We start from the raw sequence: 13,253 nt of genomic DNA on the forward strand, positions 1-13,253 counted from the left end.
TCTTTGTTGTTCATCTATTTTATATATAGTAGTGTGTATCTGTTAATCCTAAATTCCCAATTATCCCTACCCCCACTTTCCCCATTGGTAACCAAAAGACTGTTTTCTATGTTTGTGAGTCTGTTTTGTAAATAAATTCATTTGTGTCATATTTTAGATTCCACATAAGTGATATCATATGACATTTTTCTTTCTCTGTCTTGCTTACTTCACTTAGTATGATAATCTCTAGGTCCATCCACATTGCTGCAAATGGCATTATTTCATTGTTTTTTTGGCTGAGTAATATTCCATTGTACATATATACATACATATATATATATATATATATATATATATATATATATATATATATATACCACATCTTCTTTATCCATTCATCTGTCAATGGACATTTAGGTTGCTTCCATGTCTTGGTTATTGTAAATAGTGCTGCTATGAACATTGGGGTGCACTTACCTTTTGGAATTAGAGTTTTCATCTTTCCCAGATATACACCCAGGAGCAGGATTGCTGGATCGACTTGGCCATCTCATCATCCAGTGAGTAGGCTGAGCCCTAGGGAGGTAAGTGGACTGTCCAGGGACTCACAGCTAAAGACAGCATGACAACCCCTAACTCATCATGACCTACAGAACACAGTGAATGCGGAGTCAGACAGAACCCAAGGCCTCTACTGATTAGCTCAGTGATCTTGGGAAAGTTTCCCTGAGTTTAAATTTCTTCATGAATAAGAATACTCAACTATCAGACAGCTGTAGAATTAAAATGAGTTACTGTGTGCCATGCAAAATTGATGTTAATTTTCTCCCCTACTGTGGTGGGCTGGAAATGTTTTCTCAGAAGATAGCCACATCAAATCCCTGGAATCTGAGAATGTTACCTTACTTGGAAAAAAAGGCTTTTGCAGATGTGACTGATTTAAGGGTCTTTTAAAAGGGAACTTATATTGGACTCTCCAAGTGGGCTAGGCCTTAAATACAATCACATGTATACTTTAAAAGATAGACACACAGAGAAAACAGACACACAGAGAAGACAGATACACCAAGAAAATGGGATGTGAAAATGCAACCAGAGATTGAAGTGATTCCGTGACATGCTAGGGAAGCCGAGGCAGCCACCAATGCTGGAAGAGGCAGGAAGGATTCTCCCCTGCAGCACCTGGAGGGAACACAATTCTGCGAGATTTGGGGCTTTGAGCCTCCAGAACTGTGAGTGAATGCATTTCTATTGTTTTAAGCCACTGAGTTTGTGGCAATTTGTTCATGCAGCCTCAGGAAACGAATACAGTGCCCCAGCAGTAAAACTCCCCTGAAGTCCTCCCACACTCACTGCTGTCTTGGAGCTCCTGTCTCTTACCCCAGAATGTAGGGGCTGATATAGTCTCAGAGACTAACATCCAAACCCAGTGAATAGCAATCAGTGTCCAGCTAAGGACTCCATGCCTTTAAGGAGAAGAGGCCAGAAGAGAAGCATGTATATGACACGAGGCTTGAACAGAAAGATGGCCCTAAATGCCATGCATACTCCTACCTTCGCCTCAGAGAATTTGTTACCAGTACCAAATACCAACAACAGGATAAATGCAGTCAGTTGAAGATACCAGTCCCTCCACAGAGGAAACACCTACCATGAATTTTGCATAGCTATCAGAAGAATGGCTGGAATCCCTTGAAGTCTAACATAAATGGATTAAAGGGGGAACCATGGGTGACACTATTTGGGATTTTTGACTGCTCCTAAAATAGGGGTGTGGGCAGGGGCTAGGGTAGAAGGGACTGTGGATACAGGAGAAGGAATCTCGCTTCCCAGCTCAAAGGAAATAACTCTAGGAGGGCAGGACACAGACTCAACTGCCAACCCAAAGCAGAAAATAAATAGGTTCATTTTGGAGGCTGAGATGCATTTGCCCATTTGCTGGAGAGTCCTATGAAGTCAGCATAAATTTTTGAACCCTACACACTGGATGTCTGTCTGTGGATTTCTTGAATCTTCAGGATCAATATTTTAACTCGTTTGTTGTATCTTCTCCTCTTTCTTCATTATGTTCCTTTTGAACAAATTTCCTTTTCTATATCCTAATGGTGGAAAGCATTCCAAGACTTTCCTTTACCTTACCTCAAAGAGTATATAGGAATCTTTCCAGGTCAACTTGATTGCACCATCCCTATACATATACATCCCTAAACATACATATCCCTATACATACACATATCTTTCCTACACATCCCTATACATATACAACTCTATGTATATACACCACTTTTTCTGCAGCCTTTTCTAAAAGGCAGCATTCCATGTCCCTTGTTAAGGAAATAAAGCAATGAGAACTTGTGGGGATATACAGAACCCTAGGCCCTCCTGGGTCTTCCTAGACAATGGGAGAGTCTCCCTATAATTTTAGAATTGCTCCCTTCTTGAGTACAGTAATTTCATGCTAAGATATCTCATGACAATTTTTTCTGGCTCTCCTGCTCCTGGTTTAGGTTTTTGCCATGAAGTTGAGGAGTCAGCCTGCCCTTCACACTTGGACAACGGGTGCTGACCTTGAGTGGCCCAACCACTAATACCTTGTTTTTGTTCTGGTGCCACATACAAGCAAGACCAGCAGAAGATTTCTCCAGTTGGTTCTTAGGTCATTACGTCTTTTTCTTCCCCAAACACTCTGTCTGAATAATTAAGTAGATATGTGGCCTTAACCCCACTTTGGAGAATGGACATAAAAGCACAAGGAAGTTAAAATTCTTCACTCAAGTTCATTTAATAAAAATCAATTTGAGTTCTGGTTGGTATATTCCTCATTGTATCTTCTGCTCAGAAGACCAGGGGTCAAAGTCTTAGTGAAATATAATCCTGCCTAAAATGTTTAGATCAGACAGCATTACCAACCCTGTCTAAGTCTTCCCAACTGTATCCCCTATATCATTTCTTCAGGGAGCATACAGATCTCCATGGCAACTACTACCTCTTTTCAAATGGGACACATTGGTTCCACCTCTGTTGAGTTAATTTCATTTCCAGCAAAGCAGCTTGACTCACACCAGGGAATGGCAATGCCTACAACGTGAGCTTGTGAGCCAAGGTAGAGATGTTTGGGAGACATCCAAAGTCAGTGAGTTGGGTACATTCTATTCTTGACATGTACAAGCAGTGACGTGGTTACATCTGGGGGCTAGGGAGGCAGGAAAGCCAGAATTCAAGACTCAAAAAGTGGATGGAAGGAGCTTCTCCAAGACACTGCCTTGCTTAGCTAGTCTAGGAGTGCATACTGTCTACAGCTGTAGCATCCTGCCTGGAATGGACTTTTCAGGGACTATTTAGTTTATTCTCTGCCTCCAGGTAGAACTGTATGTAACGCAGCCCAAATTTATGGACATTTCTCCTGTTCTCGAAGACACACAGCGAAGGAGACACCATATCACTCTTGATGATCTAAACCAGTCTCCAAGAACTCTGAAAAAGAAAGTTCTTCATGTGTCTTTCCTAAATCTCTCTTGCTACAAGATATCCCTTTTTATTCTGCCCTCAGTGAAAATTAAAACAGATGGTCCCAGGCCACCTTCTGAAGACATTTGTAAATACCTTCCTCCCTACCCTCAGCTGCTCTATCCTCTCCATGATGGAAAGCCATAAGGTATTTTAATTTTCCTGTGACTGCTTCTGTACATGACTCTGGACATTTTCTACTGAAGATTCAGTGCTGTGAACAAGCTTCCCGTATATTAATGTTGGAAGCTCACAATTTCTATCTGGTGCTTCTAACAGTCCTGTAGGCTGGTGGTCTGGGGCTCTGCTTTGGTAGCTGACTACATTTCCTGGCCACTAGCCTTTCCTCCTGTGCCCCCTTAGTGAATAGTGCTTGGCGATCCTTGCTAGACAGTCAGCCATCTTCCCTTTCGGCAACCACCACGGCCGGACCCCTTAGTCCTTTGTCAGATAGTTGTACAAGAGTAAGCTAGTCCTCAGCTGCTCCCTGTCTTTTGTGGATGTTGGGTCTGCTCTGTGACTCCAGTGCCTTCATCCATGTGCTTGTCATGCGGAGGCCCTCCTTCTCTTATGCCAATTTCAGTCACACCTTTCCTCCAACATGGAGCTCAAGTTCCACTTTGTTGGTCGAGATATCCACGTCCTATGGCCCTGAAGAATCTCCGTGTCTTACAAATTCCTCATAATATTATATCATTTATCACAGAATAATTCACTATATGTTGCTGTTCTAGTCGTGTTGGTCCAGGGCAAAAATAGGAACCAGATTTCCTTTCTTGGGGCAATGCTGAATGATTGGTAGGGGCTGCTTGGAGGGCTGGGGTGAGAAGGATTCTCATGCAGCATCCTAACTCAATGAGAATGTGCATCATGATTGATTTAAGAAATCTGCCTCAAAGACAAACATAGCCAAGGGTAGTATATATACCACATATTTGCCATCCTTGTTTTGGTGTTTTTCCAGCTAAATTAGATGGAAGGTCCCATAGCATATCTTTTGGATCGTCCCTTGCTGAGAGAAAGCAGGTACTCAATACCTACTTATTGATTGTCTAGTTGACATTTATAAGTTTGTGACCACCATCCTTTAATGTCTTCAAGAAAATATGGCCCAAGCAGAGTGACAGCGGAGTGCTTTGCCAAGCTTTTCTGTCTCCATGGAGAAGAGGGAGAAGGGGCCGGATGGCAAATCCGTCTCACCCTCTACTGGAAGCTTATAGGAACCACTCACCGACTCCATAGCTCTCATCCCAGATTTCTTGAATTTGTTTACTACATTCTTACTCCTTTGCCTAAATCCAGAGCCAAGTTGTTGTAAGCTCAAGTTATCCAAATAACATTTCATAAGGCTGTGTATCAAATGCTTAAGTTGTCATCAATGTAAACATAGCATTGTTAGAAATTCTCCCTGAACCATACTTCTCTATCAATGGTTTGCTTTAATTCTCCTATATTCTCATTCCCCACTTTCTCCTTTCCTTCTTCTGTACTTCTAAGAAGTTTCCACTTGCTATTTTCCCTCACTGAGCAACTCATCCTTACCCCCTTCCTCTCATCCATCCAGGACAAGGAATTATCAACACACAATCCTGTTTCCAAACCTCTCTTTAGCATTTTCACAGACTGAAGCAGTAATTGAGGGGAAAACAGAAAGGCCAACACTTAGCAAGATGGCATGAGTTAATTGTTGGCCAAATTCCCTGAGTGAGTGAGTCAACATTATTTAGTGCCCAGGTCTGTGTTGAGTATTTTGAAGGAAATAAAACAAAGAAATGAGAAGCTGACTTTTACCCTTTGGAAAACGAACGATCTAATCAGAGCCATAGGAGAAGCAGAGATAGTTGCCTTAAGAGTTATTGTTACAGTTTCTAACTGGCAAATGTCAGTATAGCTTAAAGTTTAGGAATCAGACTCTGGCATGGAGTCCCATTGCCTGTGTTTAAAGCCAACTATGTGTGACCTTGGCAAATTACTTAACCTCTCAAAGCCCAGTTAGGAAATGGAAATATTAGTGCCTACCTAATAGAAATATTGTGAGAATAAAATGAGATGATCCAAGCAGAATACATTGTCTTATAATGCTATATATACTCAATAAATACTACTATTAATGGTTAACCAATTTTCTTGTCAACCCAGATGACTTGCAGATCTATAGAGTCAGCTATCTTTGAGAGTAACAGTGAACGTTGATATTAACCAACCAAATATAGATAGGATGGTCCTGTCTTACATGGGAAATTAACAACTGAACATGGCTGCTGGCAACTGCAGCTTAACCTCAGTCTTAGGTTTTGTTCAGAATTTACCCAGAACCTATACTTCCATAAGGGACCCCAACACATTTAAAAGTAGAGCTCAGCCTCAGCTACCTGTCTTCACCTTTCCGTAGACCCCCTTTGTTTCCACTCTGTTTCCCCTCATGGGTCCTTTAATCAAGCATCTGGGTGCCCAAGCGAGAGACTTTGTTCCTGTATCTGACTTGGAGAATTGGCTCCACCAGGGAGGTTCTTGGATGGAATTGTGAGTTTGGACGACTGTACTTCCCTGGAGCGACAGACTTTGTAACTCTCCATTTTTTTTTTTTTCTGAATCTAGGAGGTGTCTCCGCATTTTTAAGCAAATGGAGGTTGTGAAGCTGCCAAGTAACCCTCAAACTTCTCTCTCCCTGAAGGGATGCACTGCAGCAAAGGGAAGGAAGGAATTAGTCAGAAACCACAGAGCAATTAATGGCTGAATCAAACCAAATGAAATATTGCCTAGTAGACAATCCCCCCATTCCCGCTCAGCTGGGGATGTCCAAAGAGAAAGCGCATTGCAGCTTCTTTGGGTAAAAATGAACCAAAACCCAGTGCTTGAGTGTGTGTGTGTGTGTGTGTGTGTGTGTGTGTGTGTGTGAAAGAGAGAGGTAGCGGGGAGAATATGAGCTTTTCATTTGCATATGTGGCATTGATTTTTCTCCAGTGGGGAAAACACTGTGTAAAATCCTAGAGTAACCAACAAAGGAGACCATCTTCACACCAGGAAAGAAAAGTCTAGATAAGTGTTTGCCATCTGTAAGGACTGGTCTAAATCTCTACCTGCATGAAGACAAAGGGTCAGAAAACTGTCCCCCTTTAGCTGGAGAGGAGGTGCTGACTCTCCTTGGTGGGTACTTGTTTACACTACATGGAAGGAATCTGCTCCCAGGACCCCTTGGAATCATTGGAGTCCCCTCCTGTGAAGCCTTATCCATCCCTCTAGGCAGAGGAGACTGAGTGAGGAAAGATGCAAGAAAGCACATGCCACAAGAATGCAAGACTTCCTCCAGGCAAATAGCTTGGCAAACCCCCAACAGCAGGCTCTGGACCTTGTCTTCTGCTTCTGAGGGACATGCTTCTCGTCCCCAGACCTCACTCCTCCTGCCTCGGTTCCCAGGGTGTCCTTCAGAGTGGCATCTGCTCTAATTCAGATTTGCTTTGTTCCACCAAGCAGGAGACACTCCCTTAATTTGGACAGCAAAGCCTTTGACTCACTCCAGCCCCGCGTGGGTCTGTGTGTACACGCACATGTGTCTGAACCAAGGAGGCATATTTACATTTCACTGAAGGAACTTTTATGATGTTGTCACCAAGCCACACTGTCTCCAGTTTTCAACTCCAAAATCTCTGTTATTACAGAAAGTCCATGGGATAAGGCCTCCCTCCTCTTTCATACTTCACTTATTCTTCAGTGGGCCAGAACGGGGAGTCTTGGCTTCTCGACTTTCCCAACCACAAACCCCGCAGGTTGAAAATGTTTACCAGGCTCTGTGACAAGTAGTATTCATGAGGTTACTTCCAGGGATGGAGAACAATTTCCTTCCATCAGCATCTAACCTCTCCTATAGTTTCTCAAAGCTGTTGTTAAGAATTCAGTGTCAAGACCCTTATACAGAGAGTCCTCCCCCTACTGTGGGAGGGACTCAACCAGGGTCAAGACCACAACTCAGGTTGGTGACTTTTTAAACCCTGAAGCGGCTTTTTGATGAATCTACTGAGTGACTTAACATGGGTGCTTTCCATTGCGCCCCTGGCTTGCTAGACTCTGCAAACAGGAGAACGGAATGCTGTTCGCTGGGGTCCAGTCAGCTGGCTGGAGTGCTGGCGGGGGGAAGTACCAGCCTTATTAGACCCATTTTCTGGTGGCCATGATGCAGCAGTGCGAAGTTCAGCCTTTGCATTAATAATCAAAAATTGGAGGAAGTGAGGCTGAGACAGTCAGCACAGATCATTCCCAGAAATGTGTCAATCCAACTCCTTTATCCCACAGGTTCTTCCCTTTGTGTTTACCTGGAACCTGGAAGAAAGTTCCCAACACCCCCCCCACCTTTCCTCTGTTCTCAGCGAAGAGCTGGGCCTGAGAATTATTCTGATTTCTCATGTTTATTAATCAATTATATTCTTCAGATAAACCTTGTAGGAAGATGCCAAGAGGAAAGAATTTTGAGGACAGAATATTCTTAGGCAAAAATCTCCAATAAAAAAAAATCTGCAAATATGTCTTCAATTTTTATATCTCCTAAAAGAGGTTTTCAAGGAATTAAGAGAAGTTTGTCTGAATAACAAAAGGTCTGAGGGGGGTAAAAAGACTAGAGCTGAATCATGATCTTCAAGACCACAAAATACTTTTATTCCCAAATAATGGTCTTCTTTTGAAATAATCTGACTTGAGGCTGAATATTAAGTAGCTTTGGGGGTTGGAGGAAGATAAGATGATGAGGCATACCGTGTATGATGGTGGGAAGTAGTAGCTGTGATTGCTCTGTAAGGTCTTCAAAGAAAACGAGTGAAATTTTCTCCTGGAAATGGGCAGGAGGAGCTGAGTGAGTTTGTGGGGCTCTGATCTGAGCCGTCAATCTATGCCTTGATGGACAGACAGCTAATGAGGCAGTTACGGGAGAGGGTGGTGAGGGCTTAAGGTAGGGTGAGCTCATTGGAGGGACCTCAGCTAAGGGGAGGGTGCAGGGTGGCCCCACAGGAGCACCAAGTGGGAAGCTGGAGGGAGCCTGGGTGCTAGTTCAAGAAGCCACAGATATGGAACCTCGAGGACCAGAGAGGCCTCTCTCTTCCTCAGGACCCTTCTTGCATCTTGGCGCCTGCAGGGAAGAGAAGGCAGTGGAGGGGGCGGGGCTGGAGTGAGGGCTCTTTTGTAGATGAAGACCTGGGGGTGGGGCCCACACTGAAGCATCTCGCTTCACTCTAGAGGCTGTGGGAAACCCCTGAAAAGCAAACCCCAGTACATCTGGGCTTGCTTATGACCTCCCCACACCCAGCAGGAATTCGGGTTACTTTTTACCCATCTGGTTAGGAGCTGGGGGGTGGGATGGGGTGTAATTTTATCATCTAACATACAGAAAACTTCCTTAAAAGTCCTCTTAAGATTCTCCATATCTGAAGCCCACTGGTTCTGGTAGGGAACGGGTCAAGGAGGGGACGGACACCTGCAACGTCAGGCTTTTGTTTCTGTTGCAGAGGACTTTTCAGCAGAGGATGAGATTGCCATTACGTAGACAACGCTGCAGTCCATGGAGGAGGGGGCAACGGAACCTTCTGGAAAACATGGAGGAGGAATTAGAAAGGCAGAGAGAATAGTGCTGCTACGCACACAGGGGTGCATCAAAAAAGAATGTGTGTATATATGTATATATATCTGAGTCATTTTGCTGCGCACCAGAAATTAACACAACACTGTAAATCAACTATACTTCAATAAAAATAAATAAAATTTTAAAAAGAGAGAGAGAGACGGTACCTGCAGGAGAGCCACCCCAGGTAATGGCTCAGGAAGGACTATTTTTCACCTGTGAACGATGGAGATAGAGGCCCAGAGAAAGCAATAATAAGCCAAACCTCTGCCCTCTGGTGTTTTCCTTACACTGGGGGGCAGAGGGGGAGCCGGGCAGATGGATGCTCTTTGCTGGTGTGACCCCAGGACATCTTTTGCATTGGGTAGAGAAAGGATTTCTGTTTTACAAGCCCAAAGGACGTGTTTCTTCTTCCTTAGATTCTGGGCCTGAGTGAACTTCAAAACACTTTGGGGTGCCCCCCTCCTCCGCCCCAGCAGCCCCAGTGGGCCAGCGCCGGCCTGGAGGCACCGGCCACTAGAGGGCGCGCTGCCTCCGGGCCGCCGGCCCGCGAGGGAGGGGTGCGGGGGTGGGCGGGGCGTCCGCTGTGGAGCCCGCGGGGACAGAGAAGGCTCCATCCAAGGCTTACTGAACAAGACATCACAAGCCTCAAACAGCGGGTTTATGGCCCGGGACGGCAAGGGGGTGGAGTGGGAAAGAAAGACAAAAGAGTTCAGACACCTCTGGAAACTCGCAAGGAAGGGCAGCGTGCTTGCCAAAAACTGCCCTGGGGCTTCCCTGGTGGCGCACTGGTTGAGAGTCCGCCTGCCGATGCAGGGGACACGGGTTCGTGCCCCGGTCCGGGAAGATCCCACATGCTGCCGAGCGGCTGGGCCCGTGAGCCATGGCCGCTTAGCCTGCGGGTCCGGAGCCTGTGCTCCGCAACGGGAGAGGCCACAGCAGTGAGAGGCCCGCGTACCGCAAAAAAAAAAAAAAAAAAAAAAATTGCCCTGATCCCCGATAGCACGTTTTCGGCAGGAAAACCTACAGAAGAACTTGGGGTTGCTCTTTTTATTTTTAAGTAGATCTTTATTGGAATATAATTGCTTCACAATACTGTGTGAGTTTCTGTTGTCCGCCAAAGTGAATCAGCCATATGCATACATGTCTCCATATCCCCTCCCTCTTGAGCCTCCCTCCCACCCTCCCTATCCCACCCCTCTAGGTGGTCACAAAGCACCGAGCTGACCTCCCTGTGCTATGCGGCTGCTTCCCACTCGCTCAGTATTTTACCTTCTGTCGTGTATATATGTCGATGGTACTCTCACTTCGTCCCAGCTTCCCCCTCCCACCCCGTGTCCTCAAGTCCATTCTCTACGTCTACATCTTTATTCCTGCCCTGCAACTAGGTTCATCAATATCTTTTTTTTTTTTTTTTTTTTTTAGATTTCATATACATGCGTTAGCTCTTTTATTGGACACTTCTAGAGTGAGTGTGAGTCACATCAGATCCGATGCCAGCAGCCGCCTGTGTCCCAACAGGGAATTCTGGTCCTTTCACCCACCTGGTTAGGACCTTGGAGCTCGGCAGGGGGCGAAAAGTTCAAGCGTGCCCCACCTGTGTCACCAAGTCTGAGATGCAGAGAGTGTGTTCAGAAATCTGGCTGACGGCTGTAAGATGAGGGAGGAAAGCAGGGATGGGTTTAAGCTGCTGCTGCGTTGCAGCTCTTGGGGGCTCTGTAGACGGTGTGGGCTCAGGAAGTGGCTGAGCTCGTGCATCCCCCAGGCTATGAGCAGCCTCCTGGCCTCAGGCCACCAGGAAGCAGCACTATCCCTCTTATTCCTGAGGTTCCTTCTAAGTTACAGCTCAATTAGAAAGTAACCAGATTACCAAAGGGATGGGATGCACGGTGGAGGAGAGATAAATTAGGAGTTTGGGGTTAACATATACACACTACAGAGACTTCCAGTGGTTAAGACTCCAAGCTTCCACTTCAGGGGGTGAAAGTTTGATCCCTGGTGCAGGAACTAAGATCCTGCATGCCCTGTGGCACAGCCAAAAAAAAAAAAAAATATATATATATATATATGTATATATACACACACACATACACACACTACTACACACCTACAGTGTAGCACAGGGAACTATACTCAATAACTTGTAATAACCTATAATGGAAAAGAATCTGAAAAAGAATATATATAGGCATATATATGTATATATATGTATGTGTGTGTAACTGAATCACTTTGCTGTACACTTGAAACTAACACAACAGTGTAAATTAACTATACTTCAATTTAAAAAAAGAAAGAAACAAAACTGGTTCTCACTCCCACCTCACACTACCCTCACTTCGAACTATCCTCACTGTTCACTGGAGGAAACATGCAGGCATAGACTGGCCCCCCATCATGCCTCTGCTCTGCATCCCCACACATGCATACCCCACCCCGACTCCTGGGAAAGGGTGAGTTCTTTAGTAGGAGTCCCTGCGGTTCCACGGTCCCTCTGCTGCAACAGAGGCAATGAGATTACCTGTGTGCTGCAGGAGAAGGACGGCCCTCTTGTTGACAGAGCTGTCATGCTCAGGATGAATGGCCTCTCCCTGAGGGTGCTGCAGTGCTTGGTTTCCACTTCTGCCCCCAGGTTCATCCCTGGGTCTCCCGGCACTTTAGGAAATGAACTGCTATAATTCCACTCTGATCAGGCAGCCTTCCACAGCCAGGCCTGGTGGCTGCTGGCTTGTCACTCAGAAGGCCAACCCGGGGCAGCCACAGGGACCCCTCCCCCCCGAGGCAAGGGAGGGGCTCCTGGCTGGCTGTGTCCTAAAGAAGGAAGGCGGGGACCTTATGCTCTGGGGAGCTGGGGGTGGGAAAACCACAGACCCGTGGCTGAAGGTGGAGCACCGGGAGGCCCTGGGGCTGTTCTTGGATTTGCATTTCCTTGAACTCACCAGATCATCATCCTGCTCTGAAACTAGAAAATTACAGTCCCTGTGATTGCGTGTGGTTCATAATTTACCATTTTTTGCTAATTTAATTTTATAAGCATACATGTGGTTTGGTGGGCGGTTATCTATTGGTGTGTCATAAGCTCCTCTAAAACATACTGGATTTAAAACAATAACCAGTTTTTGTAACTCTTTTGTGGGTCAAGAATTTGGGCGGGGGGCTTCCCTGGTGGCGCAGTGGTTGAGAGTCCGCCTGCCGATGCAGGGGACACGGGTTCGTGCCCCGGTCTGGGAAGATCCCACATGCCGCGGAGCGGCTGGGCCCGTGAGCCATGGCTGCTGAGCCTGCGCGTCCGGAGCCTGTGCTCTGCAAGGGGAGAGGCCACAACAGTGAGGGGCCCGCCTACCGCAAAAAAAAAAAAAAAAAAAAAAAAAAAAAAAGAATTTGGGCGGGGCTTACCCAGGCAATTGTCCTGCTCTGTGTCACACCGGCTGGGTCATTCGGTGGCACTCAGCAGGTGACCTGGAACATCCAGGGACTTCACTCAGACACCGGGTGCCTCAATGGGGACCACTGGGGTCACGTGGCCCCTCTGCATCCCCGTAGATGTCAGAGCATCTCCACGTGTTCGTTTTATTGGTACAGTTGGACCATTCACACAGCAGCTAAGTCCCAAAGACCAAGCCAGAAACTGCCAGTCCTCAAAGCAACTTCCACCACTTCTATTGGTCAAAGTGATCACAGATCATGCAGATTCAAGAGGAGGCAAGTCACATCATTTGCAGCATCTTTAATCAGCCACCAGAGTCAATTTATGGATGGAAATCATTTATCTCTAGGGACAAGGGGGTGTCGTGTTCCAGGGACCCTCCTAACAGAAACCTCCTTTCTCCAATCCTTCAGCACAACTGTGGTGCCAATACATTAAGAAGTACTTTTAAGCCATTTGAGGAGGTTTGTGTTATAAAGTGATGAGGGTCAGAACAAAAGAAAAGAAAACTGCCCTTATGCACATCCAAAGTGAGAGTAACACTCCTGACCTTCCCCCCTGTCTGGGATATTCACACAACCTTAGTTCAGGTTTCCTTATCACGTCAGAAATTGGATATGGTAATGACAAATGTTATTGGCTTCATATTTTAGGATAGAGGGTCTCTGTGTGTAGTACTCCATGCAGCCTGGCCACTGATCCACAAGGCCATTCTGGAAACTGGATTCTCTG

Source organism: Mesoplodon bidens, assembly GCF_964165515.1.
Source record: "Mesoplodon bidens genome assembly, chromosome: 11".
Lineage (NCBI taxonomy): Eukaryota > Metazoa > Chordata > Mammalia > Artiodactyla > Ziphiidae > Mesoplodon > Mesoplodon bidens.